Below are 26,223 nucleotides of genomic sequence, written 5' to 3'. Positions count from 1 at the left end.
AGATTAAGCTCAAAAGTCGAGTGAAAAGCATTCGCCGCTTAGAGGATCGATTAGATCAAGGGTCGATTCCTTTGCAATTACCGGAATTACAATGTAGATTAGATTGTTTGAATGCTTCAATTGAAAAGGCTAACCATTTGCAGGAGCAAATCGAGGACATAACAGGTGATGATGCATATGCAGCCGAGTTGGAAGAGTTGACGGTTGTCACCAAGGGAAAGATAATGTCGCTTATCGCCGCCTTTGATGCAGCAAGCGAGACGAAGCCAGTGTCTTCTTCAGCCCCAACTCATGCTAGACTTCCGAAATTGGCATTACTCAAATTTAGTGGTAAACACTCGGAGTTCAAAAATTTCATTAGCCTTTTTGAGAGACTAGTCCATAGCGACAACAGCATACCGGTGATCGAAAAATTTAATCATTTGATTTCGTGCCTCTCTGATGAAGTATTAGGAACAATAAAGGCGTTCCAAGTCACCGAGGCAAATTATGAAACGGCCATGGCTGGCCTAAAACGAGTATATGACAACGATTATTTGATTTTCACGAATAATATTTCCACATTGTTCAATCTGCCGAGAATGTCGCATCAATCTGCATCATCTCTAAGAACTCTAATCGATACTGTTTCGTCGATTTACGGATCGTTACTCTCGATCGGAGATGATACAAAAATTTCGAATGCAATGCTCATTCATCTCGTTTTAAACAGAGTCGACACAGTGACGAAACAAAAGTGGGATGAACAGCTTACTTATGAGAAGTTGCCGCTTTGGTCCGACTCTGAGAAAGTCTTGAATCGTCGATACCAGCATCTGTCTGCTGAAAAATCGACCAAGCCAAGGCAAGACAAAGTCGTGCCAAGCAATCAACATAATCGCAGTTCATTTGCTTGTTCTTGCACTTCCACCAACAGTAGAACTCAGCAAACTTGTAGCTAGTCGAGTGTGCAGCCGCTCACATCATACATTATTGCATCGATACACAGTGTCGGCTAATCTCGCGTTGCCACCACCCCAAGATAGTCCTACTCCTCCATCAAATCTGAATCAACCTTCCACGTCACATGTTTTGCATGCGACAGCGTTGGACAGGTTAATTCTGGCTACGTCGATCGTAAGCGTCCGAACTAAGAGCGGTGAACACATTCTGGCCAGAGCTCTGCTCGACTCTGGATCGCAAACAAATTTCATTACCGAGGACCTCGCTAATCGCTTACAGATCCGTAGAGAGGAGTCCTGTATTAACTTGCTTGGAATTGGTGAATCTAATTCTCAAGTAAAGGATAAAATACACACAATGGTGAAGTCGCGAATAAATGGTAGTGAGTTCTCCTTTGATTTTTGGATCCTGAAATCAATTTCAGGTTATCACCCTGACCAGTCAGTGAATGTGACTGACTGGCGAATCCCAGAGAACCTACCACTGGCAGACCCTTATTTCTACAAGCCACAAAGAATAGATATGTTAATTGGAGCCGAATCGTTCTTTGAATTATTAGCTGTTGGTCAAATTAAACAAGGTCCTGACTTTCCAACTCTTCAGAAAACCCTTCTTGGTTGGGTTGTGTCGGGAAAATATGTTTCCAGGAGTTCTGCTCCTCAAATTACAAACAGTTTGAGTTGCAGTGAAGAGTTGCTAGTATCCATCGATAGGACCTTGAAAAAGTTTTGGTCACTGGAAGAAATGCCATCTACCAAGAAAATTGCCACACCTGAGCACAAGCTATGTGAAGAATACTATCTTAAGACGACTCAGGTACTATCATCAGGTCGGTTCGAAGTAAGGCTCCCGTTTAAATCAGATCCAAATTGTTTAGGCAACTCCTTTGAGGTTGTGAAACGGCGGTTTTTGTCGCTTGAAAGACGATTGCATCGTGACCCTGAGTTGAAGAAAATGTACTTGGAATTCATGGAAGAGTACCTCTCCTGAGGTCATATGTCTCCTACTGACGTGTTCGATGCTCCGCCCAAGACGTCCTCACAGGTGGCCTTAAATGATATTCTGATGGTGGGACCTACCATTCAAGAGGAATTATACACTGCTCCGTTTCCGTCTGCACAGGTTTGCCCTGACTGCTGATGTTAAAAAGATGTATCGCCAAGTGATGGTGAACGAAGCGGATCGGCAGTTTCAGCTCATAGTGTGGAGAAGAGACCCTTCTGAATCCTTGAGATTATACAAGCTCAACACTGTAACCTATGGGACTGGACCAGCCCCATTCTTAGCTATCCGGTGTTTGAAAAGGTTGAGTGAGCCTGCGAAGCTCTCATTCCCTGGAGCTGCTAACGTTATTGGGTCCGACTTTTACGTCGATGACTTGTTGACTGGTGCTGCATGCGTAGAGGAGCTAAGGGCAATTAAGTCCGAAGTGTCTCAGGTTCTTCAGACCGCAGGGTTTGAGTTGACTAAGTGGTTTTCAAACTCACCCGAGATCACCGCATCTGAGAGCACAGCCAAACCCAAAACAATCTCGGATTCAGAGTCGACAAAGGCGTTAGGAATCTCATGGTTACCTACTGACGATGCCTTTAAGTTCAAAATGGACAATTCAGCTATCGGTCTCCGAGCGATATTATCCCATTGGCTTGTTAAGTCCTATCCTCATAAAAGGCAAGATCCTATTGCAGGAGCTTTGGCTTAACAAACTAGATTGGGATGAGTCGATCCCGATGCATTTGGAAACAGCGTGGAATATGTTGTGACTTCGAAATCCAAAGTAGCGCCGCTCAAGACCAAAACGCTCCCAAGGCTTGAGTTATGTGCCGCTCACCTTCTCGCAGATCTCTGTCACAGAATCAAGCCCCTATTAAACGTTCCCATTGAACGAGTCTTTTATTGGTCGGATTCAGAGGTAACTCTTCATTGGATCCGGTCTCATCCATCGTCGTTGTCGACTTTCGTTTCAAATAGAGTGGCTGAGATTCAAGAGTGGTCAGATGATGCTACGTGGCGGCATGTACCCACGAAACAGAACCCAGCAGATATTGTCTCAAGAGGTTGTGACGTCGACGAAATCGTTCAGTCAATTTGGTTCGAAGGACCATCATTTCTGAAAGAGGAGGAAGAAAACTGGCCCAAGAATGCTCATTTCGAACACTCCGATGATCTTCAGCTGGAAAAGAGGAAGACTGCGGTCGGGCTAACCGCGGCTGTGCGAAGTTCGGAGCTGTTAGATGTCATTGAGGGATTCTCGTGACACCTCAAACTGCTTAGAGTGTTCGTGTATGTGTTCCGCTTTATAAGAAAATGTAAAGACCCAAGCTTAAATTTCGAAAAAACTACCTCACCGACCGAATACAATGAAGGCTTTGATAAAATTGTCGAAATCGTCCAGCATCACGAGTATCAAGGAGAAATCGAAAAGGTTAGGAAAGGATCTACAATTGGTCCTAGTCTTCAGCGGTTGAACCCATTCATCCATGAAGACACACGGACTTGGTGCAACTTTTCGTTGTTGCGAGTGGGGGGGGCGACTAGCCAAAGCTCCTATATCATACGATGCCAAGTTTCCTCTGCTTTTGACTAAGCGCTCGCAATTCGTGCGAACCTATATTCGTCATCTGCACCATTCGAACTTCGTCGGAACGAGCCGCCATCTCAGCGCTCTGCGAATCAGACTCAAGGAGCAGGGAGACACAATTCGCGACTTCGCGTCAAAAAACGGATGCGAATTTGCGTTCATACCGCCGCGATCTCCTCACATGGGAGGGCTTCTCTCTTTCCTTTTTCGTCGGTGGTTTGTACCGATCCCTTCCGCTAAGTACACCTGAAAATGCCTACCATCCTACTTTCGAAGTATCGCAAGATATAGAACCTACTGTATAGGGTCGGTCGAGTAGGGTATCTAAACGTGTCCCCTGTTTTCGGAAAGTCGAGTTTGCGAAGCTTAATAAACTCAATAGGGATTTTGATTGGTCCGCTTTGTACTTGTGCACTGATGTCATAAAAGGCACAAACATTTTTTACAATGATATCGGCACATTTTTTGATTCTTCTGTCAAGCTTTCTTGTCCGACTAGATCTGCACTAAAAAGTTATCCGGTCTAAAAACCTTAAAACCAAGTCTTTTTACAAAATTTCAAGTAGTTAGTTCTCCTACTTCTCAATCTGTCTATATAATGCTATAAAAACTATGTACCTACCTCGATGCATGATAAGTTTTTCACAGGACCCAAAAAAGTTTTACAGCTTCAGAAACAGTAAGCGTAGAGCGCCCGCGAATAATGATCGGACAATTGCCGATCTTTTTGCCCAATTTTTCCAAGCGTCGTATTCAGAGGAAAGCTATTCTGGTCATCCGTACCCATACGGTTGAACGAGGGGGAACGGCATTTCTAGTCCCTTGTTAAATGAATGTTTCTTACTTCATGATCTTCGACTAGTTAAGCCGGTGTTTTCACCAGGTCTAGACGGGGTTCCAGGTTGTGTACTCAGGTACTGCGCCGAGGCACTGTGTGGACCCTTGCTTAAACTATTCACCATGTCCATTGATTCTTCTTGCTTCCCCCCGATCTGCAAGGAATCATTTATAGTTCCTCTCCATAAAAAAGATAGCATGTCTGACGCCAAAAATTATAGAGGTTTAGCAAAGATATCCGCTATTGCCAAAATGTTTGAGAAAGTTTTAGCAACGCACTTTCAACATCTCTGCAAGTCACTTATATCTCCAACTCAGCATGGATTTATAAGGTGACTATCAACCACCAAGAACTTGCTAGAGATTACCTCTTTCATTATTAAAGGCTTTCAAGGTAACTTACAGACGGATGGTTTTTACACCGACTTTAGTAAAGAATTTGACTCTGTGAACCATTCCCTTCTAGCACATTAACTTTACTCTTTAGGGTATCCGCCCAACCTCCTGAGATGGATTTCTAACTATCTTTGTTTCAGGTCTCAAAGAGTCCTCTTCAAAAACTTCCTCTCTTCACCAGTAAAGGTTTCTTCGGGAGTACCTCAGGACAGCCATCTAGGCCCCTTAAACTTCACACTCTTTATTAATGACTTGCCATCAGTATTAACATATTCTCGAGTACTTATGTATTTTGTGCGGTTAAACTTTGTGTCCAGTATAAGGACATTTCATTTCATTCTCGCTTGTAATCCGATCTCAATAACTTTCAGTCATGGTGTTGTGCAAACTTGTTACACCTTAATCCCTCGAAATACAAAGTTATGATATTTCATCATATTCTAGCCCCTTATTGGCTCCCTATACCCTATTTGGTTCTCTTGAGAGAATTACCCTGGTGGATGATCTGGGTGTTATGTTAGACCTCAAGTTAAAGTTTTCCGAACACATTTCTACCATGGTAAATAAGGCCATGGGCGTGCTTGGATTTATAAAGAGGTTGTCAAAGGAATTTGACGACCCTTATATAACAAAGAATTTCTAGACCTCACTTGTTCGTCCGATCTTTGAATACGGCTCCTGTGTATGGTGCCCTCAGTACAAAGTACACCAGCGCCGTATAGAATCAGTACAGAAAAACTTTTTACTCTTTGCTCTGCGGGGCCTTAACTGGGATGCGGGTGTGAGACTCCCTTCTTACTCTAGTAGACTGCTATTATTAAACCTCCCATCCTTAGTTAACCGTAGAAAAATGCTTGGTGTGATTTTTATGCACAACTTGATCAGGTTTGACATAGACAGCCCTGATCTGTTGAGCCGCATAAATTTCACGATTCCTGTTAGACTTAATAGAAATTTTACACCGTTGTTCCTTCCACTTTGTAGATCGAATTATTCCTTGCATGAACCGTTTAGGGTCTTATGCTCAGATTATAATTTCTCTACTATATTATATCCACCACTAATTCTCTTCCTCTTATTAAATTACTAATCCTTACACACCTTTCTAGTAATTAGTAATTGTAGTGGTAGTTTTATTTTTATGTTTATTTTGAATGCATGTCTAGTTCTCTTAGAAACTTTCGTGCTTATCTTCCTCGAATATTAGTCTAACAGCTATCTTTCCTGCATGCTCGCGTAACAGCCTTCTGCTGGTGTCACACGGGCCACTTGACGGTGCAGTAATTGCATCGCCTCTTGTAAGATGAAGTCATTGCATGTCCACGTCCAAGAAATGACAGGGTCACGTTGTTGTCTCATGTTGTTACCATTCCTCAATGCTACACAACTCTTTCTCCTTCATTCTCATGCATATCCGACACGGCCATCCTGACCTTCACACGTCCCCATGCGCATTCTGTAACATTAGGTTGTATCATTCTTGCTTTAGTAATATTGTCTTTTCATCATTCTTGTTTTCATATCTTATGGCCATTCCAAAAAAAATAAATAAACAAACTCAAACAGTAAAAAACTTCATTAAAGAATTTGTTGCGTGACCTTCCATCCATGGCGGCGATTATTAGTTGTTGATCTTAATTATGAAGTCTAGTGTAAGTTAGGCTAGGGCAAAGCGGGAGCGCAATAAAAGCTCGCTCTCTCGCTCTTGGCGAATTCGCCCCGCTTTGCCACCGTAGGTTAGCTAGAGTGAGAGATTTTGAATTGTGAAGAAAATATAGTTGTTCGCTAACATTGAAATAGATCGAGCGTATCCATTTTCGCCCCGCCGAATAAATAATTAAATTACAGCCACCCAAAGTTTTCGCTTAATTCATTAGAAAAACTCTTCTAATTTTTCATGGCGCCCCCGGGTGGACTGTAAAGTTAATTATAGGCAGCAACAATAAGTGACAGTGACACAAGAAATTGCAGTATATGCAAACATATTCGTTGCCCGCGTCGTGGTGTGTGTGTCAATCAGCAATCAATTTGCATAATATCATCGCGTCGGTCGCGCCAAGAATAATTTTTGTGCAAATTTCTGCTACCGCCGAGGGATGCCCTGCGATAAAGCCAGGAAAGTAGCAGTTGGATTCAAAGATCCAAAAGAGGAATCAGAGGTATTTGTGCAGAAAATTGAAGGCTGAGCAAAAGACATTCAGATCTCTCTTTGAGGTGTCTTGTGCTGAAAAAATTGCACATCGCCTTCAATTCTAGGCACAGACGTATGATATACATATAGTAGGGCTTGATTGCATGCATTTTATTAGTAATTGCATAAATATAACTAAACACACATAAATACATACATATCGACACATACAGACATATGTGAACCGCTATTTGGACGCAACAGTTATATGTACATACATCTATCGTTTACTGCAATCACTGTCGCCCTCCCCCCCCCCTTTATTTTGTTCTACCTTTCTCGTCGTTAGAACATCACACCCTCACACCTCACACACCTCGTTCGTTCACCCAAACCACGGCGTATAGAAAGTATCCACACATACATACAAGCAGCAGCACCGGTGCATTATTTCGTTTACGCTTCTCCACTGCTGCTTGCGTTGTATTTGTTGGAAGAATTTTCGTTGCCGCTCTTGAGCTTAACGGTGCGCAAAGTGACGCGCTACCCTGTATCTAACGGGTATATTGTTTTCGGCTGTTACTTGCCAAGTGACGCGATACCCTGTATCTAAGGGGTATATTGTTTTCGGCTGTTAATTGCCAAGTGACGCGATACCCTAAATTCTAAGGGTATATTGTTTTCGAACGTCACTTGATACCTCGTGCCTCGACATTCAATTAAAATTCGTTTTCGATTATCGTTCTCGTTAAAACATTAAAAAAAAAAAATAATAATAATAATAAATAAATAAATATAAATAATAGTGGTTTGTTGCGTAAAATCTACATACACAAATATTATGGCAGAAAACAGTAAATCCACTCTTGAAGACTTCAAGATTAAGCTCAAAAGTCGAGTGAAAAGCATTCGCCGCTTAGAGGATCGATTAGATCAAGGGTCGATTCCTTTGCAATTACCGGAATTACAATGTAGATTAGATTGTTTGAATGCTTCAATTGAAAAGGCTAACCATTTGCAGGAGCAAATCGAGGACATAACAGGTGATGATGCATATGCAGCCGAGTTGGAAGAGTTGACGATTGTCACCAAGGGAAAGATAATGTCGCTTATCGCCGCCTTTGATGCAGCAAGCGAGACGAAGCCAGTGTCTTCTTCAGCCCCAACTCATGCTAGACTTCCGAAATTGGCATTACTCAAATTTAGTGGTAAACACTCGGAGTTCAAAAATTTCATTAGCCTTTTTGAGAGACTAGTCCATAGCGACAACAGCATACCGGTGATCGAAAAATTTAATCATTTGATTTCGTGCCTCTCTGATGAAGTATTAGGAACAATAAAGGCGTTCCAAGTCACCGAGGCAAATTATGAAACGGCCATGGCTGGCCTAAAACGAGTATATGACAACGATTATTTGATTTTCACGAATAATATTTCCACATTGTTCAATCTGCCGAGAATGTCGCATCAATCTGCATCATCTCTAAGAACTCTAATCGATACTGTTTCGTCGATTTACGGATCGTTACTCTCGATCGGAGATGATACAAAAATTTCGAATGCAATGCTCATTCATCTCGTTTTAAACAGAGTCGACACAGTGACGAAACAAAAGTGGGATGAACAGCTTACTTATGAGAAGTTGCCGCTTTGGTCCGACTCTGAGAAAGTCTTGAATCGTCGATACCAGCATCTGTCTGCTGAAAAATCGACCAAGCCAAGGCAAGACAAAGTCGTGCCAAGCAATCAACATAATCGCAGTTCATTTGCTTGTTCTTGCACTTCCACCAACAGTAGAACTCAGCAAACTTGTAGCTAGTCGAGTGTGCAGCCGCTCACATCATACATTATTGCATCGATACACAGTGTCGGCTAATCTCGCGTTGCCACCACCCCAAGATAGTCCTACTCCTCCATCAAATCTGAATCAACCTTCCACGTCACATGTTTTGCATGCGACAGCGTTGGACAGGTTAATTCTGGCTACGTCGATCGTAAGCGTCCGAACTAAGAGCGGTGAACACATTCTGGCCAGAGCTCTGCTCGACTCTGGATCGCAAACAAATTTCATTACCGAGGACCTCGCTAATCGCTTACAGATCCGTAGAGAGGAGTCCTGTATTAACTTGCTTGGAATTGGTGAATCTAATTCTCAAGTAAAGGATAAAATACACACAATGGTGAAGTCGCGAATAAATGGTAGTGAGTTCTCCTTTGATTTTTGGATCCTGAAATCAATTTCAGGTTATCACCCTGACCAGTCAGTGAATGTGACTGACTGGCGAATCCCAGAGAACCTACCACTGGCAGACCCTTATTTCTACAAGCCACAAAGAATAGATATGTTAATTGGAGCCGAATCGTTCTTTGAATTATTAGCTGTTGGTCAAATTAAACAAGGTCCTGACTTTCCAACTCTTCAGAAAACCCTTCTTGGTTGGGTTGTGTCGGGAAAATATGTTTCCAGGAGTTCTGCTCCTCAAATTACAAACAGTTTGAGTTGCAGTGAAGAGTTGCTAGTATCCATCGATAGGACCTTGAAAAAGTTTTGGTCACTGGAAGAAATGCCATCTACCAAGAAAATTGCCACACCTGAGCACAAGCTATGTGAAGAATACTATCTTAAGACGACTCAGGTACTATCATCAGGTCGGTTCGAAGTAAGGCTCCCGTTTAAATCAGATCCAAATTGTTTAGGCAGCTCCTTTGAGGTTGTGAAACGGCGGTTTTTGTCGCTTGAAAGACGATTGCATCGTGACCCTGAGTTGAAGAAAATGTACTTGGAATTCATGGAAGAGTACCTCTCCTGAGGTCATATGTCTCCTACTGACGTGTTCGATGCTCCGCCCAAGACGTCCTCACAGGTGGCCTTAAATGATATTCTGATGGTGGGACCTACCATTCAAGAGGAATTATACACTGCTCCGTTTCCGTCTGCACAGGTTTGCCCTGACTGCTGATGTTAAAAAGATGTATCGCCAAGTGATGGTGAACGAAGCGGATCGGCAGTTTCAGCTCATAGTGTGGAGAAGAGACCCTTCTGAATCCTTGAGATTATACAAGCTCAACACTGTAACCTATGGGACTGGACCAGCCCCATTCTTAGCTATCCGGTGTTTGAAAAGGTTGAGTGAGCCTGCGAAGCTCTCATTCCCTGGAGCTGCTAACGTTATTGGGTCCGACTTTTACGTCGATGACTTGTTGACTGGTGCTGCATGCGTAGAGGAGCTAAGGGCAATTAAGTCCGAAGTGTCTCAGGTTCTTCAGACCGCAGGGTTTGAGTTGACTAAGTGGTTTTCAAACTCACCCGAGATCACCGCATCTGAGAGCACAGCCAAACCCAAAACAATCTCGGATTCAGAGTCGACAAAGGCGTTAGGAATCTCATGGTTACCTACTGACGATGCCTTTAAGTTCAAAATGGACAATTCAGCTATCGGTCTCCGAGCGATATTATCCCATTGGCTTGTTAAGTCCTATCCTCATAAAAGGCAAGATCCTATTGCAGGAGCTTTGGCTTAACAAACTAGATTGGGATGAGTCGATCCCGATGCATTTGGAAACAGCGTGGAATATGTTGTGACTTCGAAATCCAAAGTAGCGCCGCTCAAGACCAAAACGCTCCCAAGGCTTGAGTTATGTGCCGCTCACCTTCTCGCAGATCTCTGTCACAGAATCAAGCCCCTATTAAACGTTCCCATTGAACGAGTCTTTTATTGGTCGGATTCAGAGGTAACTCTTCATTGGATCCGGTCTCATCCATCGTCGTTGTCGACTTTCGTTTCAAATAGAGTGGCTGAGATTCAAGAGTGGTCAGATGATGCTACGTGGCGGCATGTACCCACGAAACAGAACCCAGCAGATATTGTCTCAAGAGGTTGTGACGTCGACGAAATCGTTCAGTCAATTTGGTTCGAAGGACCATCATTTCTGAAAGAGGAGGAAGAAAACTGGCCCAAGAACGCTCATTTCGAACACTCCGATGATCTTCAGCTGGAAAAGAGGAAGACTGCGGTCGGGCTAACCGCGGCTGTGCGAAGTTCGGAGCTGTTAGATGTCATTGAGGGATTCTCGTGACACCTCAAACTGCTTAGAGTGTTCGTGTATGTGTTCCGCTTTATAAGAAAATGTAAAGACCCAAGCTTAAATTTCGAAAAAACTACCTCACCGACCGAATACAATGAAGGCTTTGATAAAATTGTCGAAATCGTCCAGCATCACGAGTATCAAGGAGAAATCGAAAAGGTTAGGAAAGGATCTACAATTGGTCCTAGTCTTCAGCGGTTGAACCCATTCATCCATGAAGACACACGGACTTGGTGCAACTTTTCGTTGTTGCGAGTGGGGGGGGCGACTAGCCAAAGCTCCTATATCATACGATGCCAAGTTTCCTCTGCTTTTGACTAAGCGCTCGCAATTCGTGCGAACCTATATTCGTCATCTGCACCATTCGAACTTCGTCGGAGCGAGCCGCCATCTCAGCGCTCTGCGAATCAGACTCAAGGAGCAGGGAGACACAATTCGCGACTTCGCGTCAAAAAACGGATGCGAATTTGCGTTCATACCGCCGCGAGCTCCTCACATGGGAGGGCTTCTCTCTTTCCTTTTTCGTCGGTACGTGCACGCGGGCATTGATTTTTTTTAAACGCGAATTCAGATCAAGAAATAAACTAAAATGGCTTTTGGTGATGTAAAGACCCCACAGGGACTAAAGGAGTTGAACAACTTCCTGGCCAACAGCAGCTACATCAGCGGATACCCGATTTGTCTGTGTTCGATTCCCTGGGCAAGGCTCCAGCTGGAGACCGCTGGTACCGCCACATTGCCTCCTTCGAGGCCGGAGAGCGCTCCGCTTGGACAGGCGCTCCCCTGCCTCAGTTGGCTGGTGGCAAACCCACAGTGGCTGCTCCGGCCATGCCAGCTGCTGACGACGATGACGATGTCGATCTATTCGGCTCCCACGACGAGGAGGACGACGCTGAGGCCGAGCGTATCAAGCAGGAGCGTGTTGCTGCCTACACCGCCAAGAAATCGAAGAAACCCGCCCTTATTGCCAAGTCGTCGGTGCTGCTCGATGTCAAGCCATGGGATGATGAGACCGACATGAAGGATATGGAGAATAATGTTCGCACCATCGAAATGGACGGTCTGCTGTGGGGCGCATCCAAATTGATGCCCGTCGGCTATGGCATCCAAAAGCTGCAGATCATGTGCGTCATTGAGGACGAGAAGGTGTCCATCCATCTTCTGCAGGAGAAGATTGAAGAGTTCGAGGACTTTGTGCAGTCCGTCGATATTGCTGCCTTTAACAAGATCTAAACTGAGATTCTTACAATTTTGAATAAATCCAAAAGCGAAGCAACTATGGGAGGCAGGTGTAAAAACTGCCAAGAGCCTACTCCTACGGGCGGTAGGCAGCGCGCTCCTAACCGCCGAAGCGCTCGCCACAGTCCTCGTCGGCATCGAGGCCATAATGAACTCGAGGCCGCTGGGAGCCATCAGCCAAGATCCAAGCGACGGCGAGGCCCTAACACCCGGGCACCTGCTGACAGGCGGGTCGCTCATCGCCCCCCCCAGCACTGCGGACTCCGGACCGGGAGAGTCTCAGTTGCTTGCGGCGATGGCGACTTGTCTCGTCAGTCAGGCAAGCGTTTTGGCAGCGATGGTCCCGCGAATATGTCCTGGGGCTGCAAATTCGGGGCAAATGGCACCAGCAGCAACCGAACCTCGAGGAAGGAGACCTCGTCATCGTGGCCGAGGACAATCTGCCGCCTCAGGTGTGGCTCGTGGGGAGGGTCATCGCCACGCACGCAGGAAAGGACGGCATGGTCAGGGTCGTCGAAATAAAGACTAGCACTGGAGCGGTTTTTCGGCGGGCCATACACAAATTGGCGCCGCTCCCAATGTGTTGAAGCCGATGCAGGCGTTCAACGGGGCCGGTGTTGCGTGACCTTCCATCCATGGCGGCGATTATTAGTTATTGATCTTAATTATGAAGTCTAGTGTAAGTTAGGCTAGGGCAAAGCGGGAGCGCAATAAAAGCTCGCTCTCTCGCTCTTGGCGAATTCGCCCCGCTTTGCCACCGTAGGTTAGCTAGAGTAAGAGATTTTGAATTGTGAAGAAAATATAGTTGTTCGCTAACATTGAAATAGATCGAGCGTATCCATTTTCGCCCCGCCGAATAAATAATTAAATTACAGCCAAGGTTTTCGGTTAATTCAGAATTTTTCATTTTTCATTTCATCATTCAGAATTCTAATTTTTCAGAGTTGAAGAATTTACGTGGTTTCGTAGGCAACCATATTCCAATTTTCAAGATGTGCCTCATCCGTCTCGCACAACCACGTCAACCGCGCCACACATCATGTCTGAACACTGCTAGTTCAGCACTTGTGCCTTCGGCTTGACCTTTCTCTCAGTATATCATACTCTACTGCGTAAACCCATTCATTTGACTATACACGATATCTATTCAGTCTCTAGGCTCTTGTCGCATCCTCCAGTGCCACGATTTCAGTAGATCCAAGGTCCATCAGACACAATATCACCCAATTCAGGCATGAAAATTGTTGTTTGGAACCAGCCCCTGTGTTTGACGTTCCCCACACCTCTCTTAGCTGGGAGAGAAAGACCCAGGACTCATGTATCTTTCACCACTGTCGCTTTCCTCATTACTATCATCACTTTGCTGATCTAGTAACTTTCGCAGACTCTCGCGCCAATACTTATACGTTCGTTTATTGGTCAATGACTTTAACAGGTAACGATCACCTTCAAGCAACTCAGCAACCACCAAAGGTCCCCTTAACTTAGGATCCAATTTGGTCTGATGCCGTTCTTCACTCCTAAGCAAGATATAATCCCCAACCCTGTGTTTTACAATCTCGCCCTTATTCTTGTCAACTCGTTTCTTGTCGATTTCGCATTACTCTCAATATTTTCTTTGGGCTGTTTTCTCGCTTGCTTACAATCTATCTTCGTCTCATCATTTACAGGCAGTAAACCCGTTGGTCTAGTTTCTTTTCCAATTAATAGCTCTAAAGGGCTGAATTTCGTTACCATTTTTTTTGTGCAATTCATGGCTAACTGTACCTCTCTTAATGCATCCTGCCAGGATCGTTCGCCTGTCTCTACGGCTGTCAGCATACCTTTCATCGTGCTCATGACTCGCTCAAACTGATCATTGGCCCCACTTGCACCTGTCGCTATAAAATGTAAATCTATTTTATGCATTGAACAGAACTCTCGAAATCGTGCACAGGCAAAACTTCTACTTTGATCTGCAATAATACAACTATGTACCCAAACAAGAGATATTGTTGATTTCACAACCTTAATACAGTTCTGCGCATCTAAATTCAAGGTATGATACAGGTAAACAAACTTAGTGAAAGCATCAATTTGCACTATGACATATTCCTTGGTATCATTTTTACCACTCAGCTTGTCACTTATGTCAATATGCACAGTATGCCATGGTATTTAAAACTTCGGTAGTGGGTGAAATTCCATTTGAACTTTGCCTGATGGAGGCTTTGACAGTTTGCATGTGATGCAATTCTCTACGAATTTTCGTACATACTTATACATACATATGTTCAAACTAATATTGTTCATAAACCTTATCCAACGTATTTTGCCATCCCAAATGTATTATCGCTTCATGCACATAATTTACCACGGACCAACTGAAGGCTCTCGGGATTGCAGGTAAACAGCGTGTTTTGCAATTTCTCTGGATATTCCGATATAGAATTCCTGATCTTAGCTCATATGTCATTGGCAATCTGCATCTCCCCACCATTAAGCTCTGCTATGATTTCCCTCAAGCACGACTCACGCTGCTGCTCAGCTACGAGCCAGTTATCTGTTACTTCAGTAAAGTCGATGTGAGCCGCGGATACCTTGCATAAGCAGGGTTAATCATCTTTAGGGGTATAGTCTCCACGGAGAAACTGTACTTTGAGTGTTGTAATGTAGAAGCGATTGCAGCACCACTTTAGAACTTTCCCCAAATTCGCAATGGACATCATACACCACAAAAGGAATGCGAACAACGAAGTCTCATGTCCAGCAACAATCGGATTTCGGGATAAAAAGTCCACATGTGTCATGCCCTTGCGGTACTCCACAAATAAGGCAAACGACCACCAACGGTGTACTCTTGGCGTTAGTTCTACTTTAGTACGACTTGCTTTTAACGAATTACAATCCGTAAAGATTACCGTGCAGGTAACTTCTAAAATCTTTTTTAGCGTTGTACACAGCCAAGGTCTCCAGTTCGTATGAATGATATTTCGATTCTGAAGCCGATGTGTACTTGTTATAATATTCGACCACTCTAGGCTTACTGTCAATTTTGTACATGAGTATGGCACCATAGCCGTCTGCACTTGCATCCATATTCAGTTCAATGGGATATTGTGGATCAAAAATAATTAATACCGGATCATGAGATAGCACTGAGATAATCTTCTGTCGTATTTCTTCGTGCTCGACCTTCCAGACAAAACTGTTAATCTTGGAAGTCAAATGATATAAAGGGTTTATCCGCTCAGAAAACTGTGGGACAAACTTGCGAAAGTAGTACACCAGGTTCAGGTAAATCAGATAATGCTTGTATTTTTCAAGATTTGGTTCAATACTACCGTTTTTGACCAAGTATCTAAGATATTCCATTTCAGTTTTGAGAAATGCGTACTTTTTAATGTTAAAATGCTTCAAATGTTTCCTCCTTCGACCTCGTGCCTATCACCACGTCATCAAGTCACCCAGGGCTCGGGCTGTGGCTCGCTGAAAAATCGAAGAGGCATTTTTCAGTCCAAATGACATAGCAAGGATGTCATACTGGACTTCGGGGGTTACAAAGGCGGTTCGGTCTATCGATCCTGGATCTATTGGAATTTGATTCTTTGTCTTTTTCTTTTAATTCTTTGTCATCCACGCCAAGCCGATATGGCCGCCTCTGGACAGTCTGTCTTATTAACTAACTACTTAACTACTAAAATAATTTCTAATTTCCCCGTCGCAAATCGTCTACTCGGCAAACCAACAATGAAATTTTCAAAATATAGATTACTAGTATTATCGTCCAACAGCTTCGAATGGCTCGAAGGACTCTCAGGCCCAGACGGGGCCATAAGCATCTTCACGGATGGCTCGAGGCTGGACGGTAGGGTCGGAGGAGGCATCTACTCTGAACAGCTAAACATAAGGCACTCTTTCAGGCTTCCAGATCACTGTAGCGTATTCCAAGCGGAAGTTACAGTAATCAGGGAGGCTCTGTACTGCCTAACGGGCACCGCCACGGCAACCCAGAAAAACATCTATTGTGACAGCCAAGCTGCAATCAAATCACCTAATGCGATTTCGTCGAACTCGGGCACAGTGGCAAACTGCCGCAAATCTCTGCGGCACAGTGGCAAACTGCCGCAAATCTCTGCGGCACAGTGGCAAACTGCCGCAAATCTCTGCGGCATCTCTTTTATAAGAGCATCTGGCTGGGACAACTACTGACATGAAGTCTCACTTTGCAGGAGGGGAATGATTCCAAGCGGTTTCACAATGGGCCGAAACCGGGCTAAGTGTGGCGGGCTCCGAGCGAGCCTGACACCTCCCCTACCTAACCTAATGCCCAATGCTACCTACCTATCTTGATGCAGGATACAATTTTCACAGGGCGCAAAACAGTTTTACAGCTTCGAAAACAGTAAGCTAGAACGTCCATCCTCGCTATCATTTCGTAATACGTCGGCAAATAATGATCAGGCAATTGCCGATCTTTTTGCCCAATTTTTCCAAACCACCTATTCTGAGGAAAGATACCCTGGTCATCAGTACCCATACGGCTTAACGAGGACAAACGGCACTTTCAGTCCCTTGTTAAATGAATGTTCACTACTTTATGATCTTCGACACCGGGTCCAGACGGGGTCCCAGGTTGTGTACTCAGGTACTGCGCCGAGGCTCTATGTGGACCCTTGCTGGCTTCCCCCCGATCTGGAAGGAAGTCTGACGCAAAAAATTATAGCGGTATATCACAGTTATCCGCTATTCCCAAAATATTTGAGAAGGTTTTAACTTCGCACTTGCAACATCTCCGCAAGTCACTTATATCTCCAACTCAGTATGGACTTATAATGCGGCGATCAACCACCACGAGCTTGTTAGAACTTTCATTATTAAAGGCTTTCAAGGTAACTAACAGACGGATGGTTTTTACACCGACTTTAGTAACGCATTTGACTCTGTATACCATTCTCTTCTAGCACATAAACTTGACCTTCTAAGGTATCCGTCCAACCTCCTGAGATGGATTTCTAGCTATCTTTGTTCCAGATCTCAAAGATTCCTCTTCAAAAACTCCATCTCTTCACCAGTAAAAGTTTCTTCGGCAGTACCTCAGGGCAGCCATCCCTAGATGGCTTACACATACACTTCACAAACTTTATTAATGACTTGCCGTCGGTATTAACATACTCTCGAGTACCTATGCATGCGGATTTGTGCGGTTAAACTTTGTGTCCAGTATAAGGACATTTAATTTCATTCTCGCTTGCAATCCGATCTGAACTTTCAGTCATGGTGTTGCCAACTTGTTACACCTTAATGCCTCGAAATGCAAAGATATGACATTTCACCGTTTTACACCCTTGTCGGCTAACTACACCCTATGTGGTGGTTCTCTTGAGAGAATTATCCTAGGGGAATGATCTTGGTGTTTTATTAGTTTTCGAACACATTTCTACCATGGTAAATAAGGCCATGGGCGTGCTTGGGTTTATAAAGACTTGGTCAAAGGAATTTGACGACCCCTATATAACAAAGACTCTCTATATCTCGCTTGTTCGTCCAATCTTAGAATACGGCTCCTATGTATGGTGCCCTTAGTACAAACTACACCAGGACCGTATAGAATCAATACAGAAAAACTTCTTACTCTTTGCTCTGCGGCCTTAACTGGGATTCGGGTGTGAGACTCCCATCTTATTCTAGTAGACTGCTATTAGTAAACCTCCCATCCTTAGTTAACCGTAGAAAAATGCTTGGTGTGATTTTAATGCACAACTTGATCAGGGGTGACATAGACAGCCCTGATGTGCTGAGCCGCATAAATTTCACGATTCCTATTAGACTTAATAGAAATTTTATACCGTTGTTCCTTCCACTTTGTGGATCGAATTATTCCTTGCATGAACCGTTTAGGGTCTTATGCTCAGATTATAGTTCCCTCTACTATATTCTATCCACCACTAATTCTTTTCCTCTTATTAAATTACTAATCCTTACTCACCTTTCTAGTAATTAGTAATTGTAGTGGTATTGTATTTTGAATGCATGCCCAGTTCTCTCAGTTACTTTAATGCTAATTGTCCTCGAATATTAGTCTAACATCTATCTTTCCTGCATGTTCGCGTTCGAACGTTCGAACGTTCGCGTTCGTGGGATCCTCGCGTAACAGCCTTCTGCTGGTGTCACACGGGCCATTTGACGATGCTGTAATTGCATCGCCTCTTGTAAGATGCAGTCATTTCATGTCCACGTCCAAGAAATGATAGGGGCCGAGGGACAGGGGGCTCTTCTTCTTCTTGTATTTTTCTTAAGCCTCGAGCGCAGTGAGTCTCGGTGTTGTCTCTCTCTTCAAAATCCATAAGTAAACTGCCGAGCACATTCTCCGCCTCGGGTCTCACCCTCTCTTAACTCTCGCATTGCCCGACACAGCATTGCCATATTCAATTGCTCTTCTTCAGCAATTCCTTTTGATGTCGCTCTCTCAAATACAACAACTCTCTCTATATATTTTCTCCTTCATTCTCATGCATCTCATAAACTAATGCGGCATCTTAAGTAAATGTGGCTAATGTATAACGAAATATTTTTAGATGACCCGGTGATCTTTTTTCCGCCTTAGAGGCAATATATAAAATGATTTCTGATTTTATCATGTTCATTTATTTATTTTAACGATTCTTTAGGCTTTATTTTTTTTTCACTTAAGCACCTTGTGATACACAAAATCCTCTAGCTGAACCCTCCATGAGGGCAAGGGTAATGCACTGTCGCTTGCTCTGTCCGGGGTAATGCAGTGTCTAGCTAAGGCAATGGTCCGGCGTCTTCCCGATTTAAAGTCGGGGGAACCGAACCAGGGCCATGGGTAGAGGTGCCTGGCGGTCAGGCCTAAAACGCTAGGGGGTGGTTCCCCGAAAAATATTAACCGGTATGGACCCTCGGGCCGGGGGATGGGAAGCGTGACTGCTACCACCGGCAATCCTCTCTGCGTGTCGCCAGCGGTCACACCACGGACTTAGCGGAGGCAGGCCAAATTGAGCCGCACGGATGCCGTAGTCGAAACAGACACGGATCTGGAGAGCGTGCTCTCTCTAAGCAGGAAATAGGAAGAGAGCCATTTCCGCTCGCCGGAAACAGGCACCAGCTCCCTGATTAGGGAAGGGCCGAAACGCTCCAAAGAGGGGATGAAGGCCAAAGCGCAGCGTAAAGGCCCTCAACATCAAAAGCTGCAAAAGCTGCAAGGTAAAGCAGACATCTCCCATGAGGAGAAAGTCAAGCTAGCCTGGGCCGAGTAGCGAGTAGAGGGGGGCCGGCTGTACTACGCTTAGATGCCACAAATGAGGGCGTCGAATGGCGAATTTGCCAATAAGGTGGAGTAGATTATGGCCACAAAGAGGCAACGCTCGACTGAGAGTGCCATTAAGGACACTCCTGCGAGCAAGCTGCAACGCGGGCCCAAGAGTGCAGCCCCTCCACCGAAAGATGACCGCGGAACAGTGGCCAAGCTGGAGGTTGTGGATCGGGAGCCTGTCCCGTCCATGCCTAAGCCGAAGGTACTCTTCCCCATCACTCCCCGAGACTCAGGTCTCGAGTCCATCATGGAGGCCGCCCAGGGTCTTGCGCTCGAAGAAGCAGAGGAAGAAGAGGAGGACGGTGACCTGACGTAAGGTGCAAAGGAGCTAGCCACCCATGCTGAGTGTGCTGCAGCTCAACTTGCATAAAAGCAAGGTAGCGTCGGCGGAGCTCCTCATCGCCCTGGAGCAAGGGCTCGCCGACATATCTCTAGTCCAGGAGCCCTGGATTGTGATGACCAAACGGTTGTGATGCTGGAAAGTGAGGAAAAGCGCCGTCTGGTAGCTTCCTGCTATATGAAAGACCCGCACGACCCGACGAACTCAGGAGTCTGGTGACAGAAGCCGGCACCAAAAACCATCAACTCGTCATCGGGACGGACGCCAATGCCCACCACAATGTGTGGGGAAGCACCGACATCAATGACAGAGGTGAGTCACTCTTAGACTTTATACTAGCAACTAATCTATATATAGCAAACGTCGGGGAGGAGCACACCTTCGTAGGTCCGACCTCATCCAACGATAGACTGTTTCGAAGGTAACAGTCTATAGAAATCCCCGGAATACAAACTGGGAAAAGTTTAAAAAGACATCTACTTCGAAGCTCGCGTGTCCGGGCTCAGTGAAATCCGCGGAGGACATAGAGAAGTCTCTAGAGACCCTATCCAACGCGTTACTGGACGCCTACCACACATCGTGCAAACCCTCGAGGACGAAGAAGAGGTCCAAGCCACTCTGGTGGAGCCGGGATCTCTCTCTTCAAAGGGACAACCTCAAGGAATTCTTTAAGATCGCCAAACAAGCGAACGAAGGGATCGTCTATGAGGAATACAGAATCCTACTCAGGAGCTACAAGAAGGAAATACGTAAAGCACAACGGAACTCGTGGAGGACCTTCTGCTCCAATATCGAGAAAGTACCAGACACCGCTTCGGAAGCTGCTCTCTAAGCAGCCTACCATACAAAACCAATTAAAGCAAGACGACGGACAGTGGACAGAGGGCAGTGATGAAGCCCTAACAGCACTAATGGTGGAGCATTTCCCTGGCTGCACCGAGGTCGCTGATGCCAAAAAGTACCAGGACCTAGCAACCGAGGAACAACACCCCCCAACAGATCTGTTAACCACTAAGCGAATCCACTGGGCAATAGACTCCTTTGCGGGCACAAAAGCACCAGGACTTGACGGGATATTCCCAGCTATGATGCAGGTGACCAAAGAGGCGATTACCCCATGGCTTTTCGCAATATTCACAGCGTGTCTAAGTGCAGGTTACACCCCTCTCCAATGGAGAACCTCGAGAGTTGTCTTCCTCCTAAAGTCAGGAAAGTGCAGCCATGCGAGTCCCAAGGACTATTGACCGATAAGCCTTACCTCCTTTATATTAAAAACACTAGAAAAGCTGCTGGACTTATACATCAAGAATGAGGTAGGAGGACTGATGTGAACCAACCAGCATGCCTATACCAAAGGGAAATTGGTGGAGACTGCACTACACTCGGTAGTAGCTACCCTTGAGAAAGCCCTTCACAATAAAAAGTATGCACTGGGAGTATTTGTGGACATCTCTGGAGCATTTAACAACGTGGCTACGAAAGCAATAACAAATCGCCTGGTAGCGACTAACATTGTATCTGACTCTCGGCTTAGAAATAAGCGGACTGATCATGAGAGAATGCTTGTGTGAAGAGAGATTCGTGCTGAGTACCGTTCAGAGGCTGAACGCATGCACAGAAATCACAACAACAGTAACATTCACTAGTGCTACCAGCAACACCACCTACACCATGGCTACTGCTACAATAAGCAGTATCTGCCCTGCACTAAGAACTGATAGGACCCCAGAACCCACCATATCGATATGCCCAGAGGCAAAAACAATCAGCGCTGCTGCCGAACGATTGCTGGATGCCCAAAAACGGAGATCGGGCAAAAGAAAAAACAATCAGACTTTGTCACCCACTTGTAACCCAAAACGAGGGAGCGGCGGCCGGGATCTGCGCTCGCCCTCCACTACAAGCAAACAGGCAAACTGCAACAACAGATTTGCCACTCTTGACACGGACATCCCAAGTGATAGTGAGGATGAGGAAGTTCGGATGATTGTAGATGCAGACGCTAAAAATGACCAACTTCATGACGCAGTTAATACAGACCAGGGTCTGCAAGGAGAAACAGCGAGCTCTGGTAATCAGCTTAAGGGCCCTCAAAACCACCACAAACAGTCAACATTAGCAACTTAAATGACCTATTTGATCTCATAAGGGAAGTTGTAAATCTGAATAACATTGTCAGCAAAGCTAACCAAGGGGAAACGGTCAGAATCCTCCCAAAAGACAGTGATACCTATAGAGCAATTGTGGATTGTTTGGATGCCATAGGAATAGAATTCCACACATACCAAATGCAGACTGAAAAGCCAAATAGAATTTTAGTAAGAGACCTACATCATAGCACCCTAAACAATGACATTACCGCCGAGTTAAAAATGTTGGGCTTCGAGGTCCTTCATATCCATAATCCAAGCTCAAAGACTAACAAGGACGAAAAACTTAATATTTTCTTCATTAATATTAAGCCTTGTGTTAAAATTAACGAAATTTACCAAGTCAGGACCCTTTGCCGTCAAAAAATAAGGATTGAAAAGATGAGAAAATCTACAGAGATTGCACAATGTCGTCGATGCCAGGGTTATGGCCACACAGCTAAATACTGCCGCCGACATCCCAATTGTGCCAGATGTGGTGAAAATCACCAAACCTCACAATGCACTCGTCCCTTAGACGCACAGCCAACCTGCATTCACTGCTCTGGAAGCCATATTGCCAGTTACAAAGGATGTCAATGGTACCAGGAGTTTCTACGCCGATCAATGGGATCTGCAAAGAAGGCAATTAATACAAACCGGACGAGTCATGTCCCCTTAAACAACCAAGTGGCATATGCTTACTCTGCCACACTCCCTGGAGATCGGCAAAAGTTTCCTACCTTGCAGTCTAGCCACAAAAAAGGGGCTAATAGACCAATAATACAGCAACACCAGCGAAATATTGTCCAGCATCAACCTTTGCCAGGAACCAGAAGTAATACAGGAGCCTCCTATGCAGCCGTAGCAAAAGGTAATTCAAATGCAATACCTCGCAAAGATGGACCTGCACAGCGTCGTTTTCATCAGATATCTCAGCAACAAGGATTGAGTAATCAGCAACAAAATTCATATGAAGTTCATGCGCTGCTGCAACACCAGCAGGCACAATTTCAGCAATGGCAACAACAGCTCCAACAGCAGCAACAGCAGCAGTTTCTTACGTGGCTACAGCAACAGCAGCAGCATAATAGTCAAGCCAATCAACGCCTTGAAAAACTTGAAAAATAGTTTTTGAATTGGCCAACACGATTAAGCAATGGGCTGGATCTAATCGGCAGTTCCAGAACAACGTTTCAGCCTCTCAATGAATCCACTAAAGGTTCTCATCTGGAATGCTAACGGCATTTCAGGGAAAGTAAATGAAGTTGAGCACTTCGCGCACAACAACAGCGTTGACATTCTTCTTTTGACGGAGATCAGGATTAAAAGAGGGGTAGCTGTAAAAATCCATGGATATTCCTTCTATCCAGCCTTCAAGCCATCGCGGAATAATAATAGCGTTGGTGGAGTGGCGGTTTTAGTGAGGACCTCGCTTCGCCATTTTCCACAAAGGGTCATTGAGACACGCAGCATGCAAATGTCAGCAGTAAAAGTAGCCACAGGACTGGGCGATGTTGAGTTCAGCGCCTTTTACTGCCCTCCCAGTGTCAGGATTGAGGAAAGACATTCGTTCGACGCACTCCGTGCTTGCGGGCAAAGGTATTTGGTTGGTGGTGACTGGAATGCCCGACACTGGCTGTGGGGGGACACTTACAATTCCCCTAGGGGGCGAGAGCTAGCGGAAGCCATATCTGCCACTGGCGCGAAGATCCTTGCAACTGGATCACCAACCAGGTATCCATATGTACTCAATCACACGCCGTCCTGCATAGACTTCGCAGTGCATCATGGTATTCCGGATTCAAGAGCAACAATAAGTCAGAGCTGGGATCTGGACTCCGACCATCTGGCCCTAGTCATCAGCATTGACACAGATGGCATTATAGAAAATCCAAGCCCTCGTCTATTCACCAAGCACACTGATCTGCTCGCCTTTAGGCAACATTTGGAGAGGTCGATCCAACCGAACTCTGAGGAAGACATCGAGATGGCTGTGGATAACATCACAGAGAGTATATACATGGCCGCAGCTGCCTCAACGCCTTCGCATCAACCGACAAGCGCCGCCTATGGAATAGTTCTTACAAGAGAGGCCAGACAGCTTTTGTCACAAAAAAGGAGACTTCGAAGACGCGCAATCCGATCTCAAGACCCATGTCACCGAATTCTATGGAACCGGGCTGCCAAGCAACTTCGAAACACACTAAGAGAACTTCGAAGCAACTTCTTTGAACAAAAGCTAGCTTCCATGGATTACACCGTGGATGCTGGATATTCGCTTTGGAAGACCACTAAATCTCTTACGAGACAACCGTTAAGGCAGGTTCCTATCCGGTGTCCCAACGGCGATCTTACCAGAAACGAAGAAGAGCAGGCCAATTCGTTTGCACATCATTTAGAGGACAGGTTCACCCATTACCAATTCGCCACGGAGGCACAGTTCAGAGAGACCCGAGATAGTCCGCAAGCACCTCTACAAATGGCCTTACCCATTAAACTAGTCAGGGTTGAGGAGATTGTAGAAGTCATCAAGTCCCTACCGAGAAAGAAGGCTCCTGGCATTGACAGAGTGTGCAATTCCACACTGAAGGCAGTACCTACACGGGCGATACTCTACATAGCGCTCATTTTTAACGCCATGTTAAGGGTGCAGTTTTTCCCTAAGCAGTGGAAGATAGCAACAATCCTGATGATCCATAAGCCTGGAAAACCGGAGGAAAACCCTGAGTCGTATCGGCCAATAAGTCTCTTGTCTTCCTTATCTCAGGTCTGGGAAAGGCTTCTTGCCAATCGTCTTGGTGGCATCATCAAAGAATGCCGTATCTTGCCGGATCATCAGTTTGGCTTTCGGGAGGGACACGGCACAGTGGAGCAAGTCCATAGATTGGCAAGGCACATCCTACAGGCCTTCGATAAGCTAGAATACTGCAATGCAGTCTTCATTGATATGCAGCAAGCATTCGATAGAGTTTGGCATATCGGCCTACTGAGCAAAATTAAAAAAACTCTTCCCAGCACCATACTACGGAGTCCTACGATCATACTTGGAAGGACGTCAGTTTATGGTCAGGTGCAAGAACACCTATTCAACCCCCTGCCAAATGAGAGCTGGAGTTCCACAAGGCAGCGTCCTTGGCCCGCTGCTCTACTTAATTTATACCGCAGATCTACCCGCCCCAAGCGAGCACCATATGGAGGTTCCCCGTAAGGCTCTACTTGCTACTTACGCGGACGATATAGCACTGCTGTACAGCTCTAAATGCATCCTTGAAGCAGCAGATGGGCTCCAGGAGTACCTACACTCTTTGGCAGCTTGGTGCAAGAGATGGAATCTAAAAGTCAATCCACTGAAGACCAGCAATCCATGCTTCACCCTGAAAGCGCTCATAGACAACACCCTACCCATAGAGTATGAAGGCGTAACTTTGGACCAACCAGAGCAAGCAAAGTATCTCGGTATCACCCTTGATAAGCGTCTTACTTTTGGACCACACTTGAAAGCTACGGCTCGTAAATGTGGCAAAGAATGCAGCAATTGCGGTGGCTGATGAACAGAAGAAGCACCATGTCACTGAGAGCCAAAAGAGCAGTTTATAATATATAAACTTTATATAGCCCCGATCTGGCTCTACGGCGTATAGATTTGGGGTATAGCTGCAAAAACGAACTACAAACGGATACAGGTCCTGCAGAATCGCGCCATGCGGCAAATAACGAACTGCCCCTGGTACGTGCGAGGCTCCACCCTACATCGGGACTTGAATCTGCGTACAGTAGAGGAGCAGATTGGAAGGCACACCAGCAGATACAGTGACAGGCTGATTAGACACCTAAGTAAACTCGCGAGACGTTTACTACCTGCCAGACCTTCGAGGCGATTGAAGAGATTGGGCTTTGCCAAAACTTTTGGCCAACTATAAGTTTCCCTCGCAATATTATAATATTAATTTTTTTTTTATTATTACTATATATTATACTATATTATATTTCTCGAAGTCCTCTTGCATTAAGCAATAGGTTTGGTCTCCTTAATATTATTTACCTTTGTTGTAAGATACGATATATGCAATGTACGGAGTCAACGCTTAATATTTGGACGTTGACATGCAATGACTGCATCTTTCAAGAGGCGATGCAGTTACTGCACAGTCAAGTGGCCCGTGTGAAACCAGCAGAAGGCTGTTACGCGTGGATCCCAGGCAAAACGCAGCCCTCCTCCCGCCC

The 26,223-nt window shown here is 45.2% G+C and overlaps 1 protein-coding gene and 1 pseudogene across 4 annotated transcripts in view; one reads left to right on the top strand and one right to left on the bottom strand.

Moving 5' to 3' along the window:
• The window catches only part of LOC6602982 (low-density lipoprotein receptor-related protein 4), a 167,937-nt gene that overhangs the window by 58,379 nt on the left and 83,335 nt on the right, over positions 1-26,223 (bottom strand). The gene's annotated exons all lie outside the window — the stretch shown is intronic.
• On the top strand, positions 11,550-12,206 carry LOC6602978 (annotated as a pseudogene).

The sequence above is a fragment of the Drosophila persimilis genome, unplaced genomic scaffold, assembly GCF_003286085.1.
Source record: "Drosophila persimilis strain 14011-0111.01,24,50 unplaced genomic scaffold, DperRS2 tig00000477-arrow-pilon, whole genome shotgun sequence".
Lineage (NCBI taxonomy): Eukaryota > Metazoa > Arthropoda > Insecta > Diptera > Drosophilidae > Drosophila > Drosophila persimilis.
Note: the sequence above shows the minus strand (reverse complement) of the source record. Positions and strands in the feature narration are given on the sequence as shown.